Source organism: Diabrotica virgifera, chromosome 2 (genome assembly GCF_917563875.1).
Source record: "Diabrotica virgifera virgifera chromosome 2, PGI_DIABVI_V3a".
Taxonomy (NCBI): Eukaryota; Metazoa; Arthropoda; class Insecta; order Coleoptera; family Chrysomelidae; genus Diabrotica; species Diabrotica virgifera.
Genome location: NC_065444.1, coordinates 266279512 through 266283772, shown reverse-complemented (window position 1 = coordinate 266283772; position 4261 = coordinate 266279512).

The window sequence follows — 4261 nt, the reverse complement described above, 5'->3', positions numbered from 1 at the left end:
TTGGCCCAAAAATGCTGCGAGGGGCGAACTTTGAAAAATCCTGTTTCGGAAACTTAAATTCTCGAGACTTATTTTTCGCTGAAGCAATGCCTATACCTATATCCCTGTGGAAAAAAGTTATGGGACAAAAAATAAAATTGGTTTGTCTCGCGTTTTTTTCTTGCTTTTCTTTTGAATATAATTTTGTAAAAAAAAATATTTTTTACTTTAAAATGTAATATTTAGATAGGAAATTTAGGAAATTTTAGATTAGGAAAGAGAAAATAAAATCCCGTTAACGTTGTAGTTCCTTTTAGCTCTCTTATTTTGAACATAATTAATAGCCTATTATTATAATAAAGAAGATCGTAAAAGCTAATACATAGTTTGAAAAATAATAAAGGGGATTTTTCTGATAATTATGTTTTCCTTCTACTATTTACGCAAATCTTTTTATAAACCTCCAAAACTATCAGCAGTTTTCAAAGGTTTATTCAGAAAAAGAGTCATTATCAAGCACCATTCGTCTCTACACCATTTTGTTTTACTATTTGACTGATGGTAATTTTTCCGATTAATATGATACCCTTATATTATTTGTTCAAATATTTTAGTGTACCTCCAAACCTATGATTTTCAATGATTTATTCAGAAAAAGTGGTGTTATTAAGTGCCATTCAACTCTACAATTTTGTTTTACCTACTAGTTTACTTACTATTCCGTTTGAACTGTTTAAAAAATGCGAATTATCGCTGAACCAGCATTAGTCTAATTAATTGCCTTCCCATTACATCCATAGTTTCGGATTTCACGAGCTGTTCCCAATTTGCAAAACTAATCTAGGAATAAACCGCCACCACATCAAAGGACAAATCCAGAGACATATCCGACCCTCGGGGGTGTTCATTTTTTATACATAAACATCTGTCACCCCCGAGATTTAATCCATGGAGACAATGGAGAGTCGCGTCGAACGCAGTGACAGCTTGCAAGGGGCGTTGATTTGTCAATAATTATCAAAGTGGATGGTATACGAAAATAGATACATATAAAATAAAAAGATATACAAATATGGTATATTTTGAATAATATTTTCGATAAGATATTATTGCATTTTTTATAGATTGTGTTTTTTATACGGCGCTCCATAGCACTATGTCGCCATCACCAAAACTAACGCTCAGTATGAGGTTACAACTAGCATACCATTCTCGAACTCTTATGTAAACGAAGATACATCTGCCTTTATTCGTAAAAAAATGTAATATGTTTAAGTAAACAGGACGTAAAGTCCTTTTCATGAGCATTTTTCAGTACGTCACAAATGATAGAAAAAAAGGTAAGTCCGTGATAATACACATTTTAACATTTATTCTAACATGACATTTTAGTTAAATCTGGCAGTTGTCACATTTTATTTGCAATTTGGCATAAAAACAAATCAATTGTGTTTATTGCAATTAGAAAATGGTATTTTCTTTGATTTGTATAGTCTTAAAAAATGTACAGATTATACTCGTAGATATATTATATAATTCGTAAATAATTTTTTTCGATTATAGCGCCATCTATCGACAACTAGAATAAGTGTTATAAATGTCTCTAATCACAGACGTGCCTTTTTTCTGTCACATACAATTTAATGCGTTAGAAAGAAATCGAAAAACTGTGACGCACTGAAAGATGCTCATGAGAAAAAGAATATAAAAAAGTAGCTATCTATGTTAGTGATATAAACCCATGACTCATTCCCTTACTCACCAACGACATTGGACCATTTGTACTGTAAAAAAATACGATATTAATTTTACTCTACCATTTACAATGTTTTGGATAAAAAGAATTGTGACCAATTGGCTAGTAGAAGCGCAGAACAGAAAAAGATGGAAATATCTGGAGAAACCCTACGTTCAACAATGGACAAATTAGGACGGATTGATGATGATGATTATGGTGATGATGATAATGATGATGTTTTATTCGCAATATTTAAAAAAATAATAAGAATGAGAGTATAGGCAAATATTGCGTTTATTCTAAATACAACATAGTATTTAAATCTCCTCTTCTCTTCTCTGATGTCTCCTTTAGGACTCTCAGATTTCTTCACTGCACTGTCCACTACTCTTGGCGTAATTTCTTTAAAATATTAAAACATTTTTGACCTTGTCATGTTCTCGGTGGCGGATCTAGCAGGATCCAGCATCGTCAAGAGGGGGGGGGGGCGATTGGCTAAATTTCTTTGAAAAATAGATGAATAAATGCATGTTTTTATAATCTTTATATATAACTTGGTTTGAAAGGGGGGCCGATCGCCCCCATCGCCCTCCCCTGGATCTGCAACTGCATGTTCTGGATTTTGAATAAGGTTAGACATTATACAAATAACCAAAAAGATTATATGTTCAAAATGCTTTGTTGTGAAATGCAGTCTTTTGGATGCCGTTAAAAAAAAGAAAATCAAAACCGAACAAAAAGCGAGAGAGAATCTGTGCTGGAACGTAGTTAAGAAAGGAATAACTTCTAAATGAAATAAGACGATAACAAATTGACATATAAAAATATAAAAAAAGACACACCAACAATTTTTTTCTATAAGTTGATACTATAAAACATAATTTTGTAAAATACTTATCAATTTGCTTGAAGAATTATTATCGAAACCGGAACACGGCTACACATCCTAAGAAGTCCACGAGCAGACCTATGTTTATCACAGCCCTACAATACATCGTCACGTTCATCGGTTTATCCCCCGCAACCTCAATATGTGTATAATTTTATGTTTATAAGCATTGGAATAGATAATTTAGAATAATAATATTATTATAGAAGTCTCTTAAATAGTCTCTTAAAGATACGTGAAGAGACCGAAATATCCGACAATCAATTTGGCTTTATGCAGGGCATATCAACAACAAATGCAATTTTCATTATAAGGCAGTTGATGGAAAAATACAGGAGTAAAGAAACAAACGCTCATATGGTATTCATTGATCTCGAGAAAGCATATGATAGTGTTCCTCGAGAGATTCTGTGGTGGGCACTCAATAAGAAAGGAGTCCCTGGTGCATATGTAAAGATTGTGAGGGATATGTATGAGGGAGTAACGACTAGTGTTAAGACAGGTGTAGGAGAGACTGATAAATTGAGAGACACTCAATAAGAAAGGAGTCCCTGGTGCATATGTAAAGATTGTGAGGGATATGTATGAGGGAGTAACGACTAGTGTTAAGACAGGTGTAGGAGAGACTGATAAATTTCATGTGAAAGTAGGATTACATCAAGGCTCGTGCTTAGTCCGTATTTAATCTCATTTAGACAAGGCGAAATCGGCGGGTTCGAAGGGAAAAATATTCCCATGAGATTTTTTTGCATAATCACATTCGTGAGATATCCCAGAATAAGGTTCAAGAAGTCGCCCACGTGAAAAGTGGGCCAATTTTTTTTAACAATTTTTTTTTAATCAAATTGCAAGAATTAATATTTTTTGCCCGAACAATTTTTTCTTTAATTTTTTGGACCATTCTGGACAAAAAAGGTATCTTATAATTTTTCTCTAAAGTTGATCGTTTTCGACTTATAAGCAATTTAAAATTGAAAAAACGAAAAATGGCGATTTTCAAGGCTTAATATCTTGGTTAAAAGTTATTATTATGAAAGTCAATATATGACTAAATTAAAGTTTAAAGCCCCCCCTACAAGATCCTGAAGAAATTGTTGTCATTATTTTATTACTAAGCTGTTATTTTTAAGTAATAATAATAAGCACCATGCACGTGTGCGGCCGCTGTAAATTCTGAGTGCGAGAGAGAAGCCATTCCAGCAGTCCAATTGTGCATCTTACTCACACTCACATTTACAGCGGAGTCAATACGATCTAACAGCTCATTGTTATTAATTAAAAATAACAGGTTAGTAGAAAATTAATGACACAGATTTCTTCAGGATCATGTAGCGGCGACTTTAAACTTTGATTTAGTAACTTTCTGACTTTCATAATAATAATTTTTAACCGAGTTATTAAGTCTTAAAAATGGCCATTTTCGCGTTTTTCAAATTTTAAATTGCTTATAACTCGAAAAAGATCAACTTTAGAGAAAAATTATAAGAAAGCTTTTTTGTTCAGAATGGTCCAAAAAACCTAAAAAAAATAGTCCGGGCCAAAAATATTGATTTTTGCAATTTGATTAAAAAAAAATTGTTAAAAAAAAATTGGCCACTTTTCACGTGGGCGACTTCTTGAACCTTACTCTGGGATGTCTCACGAATGTGATTATG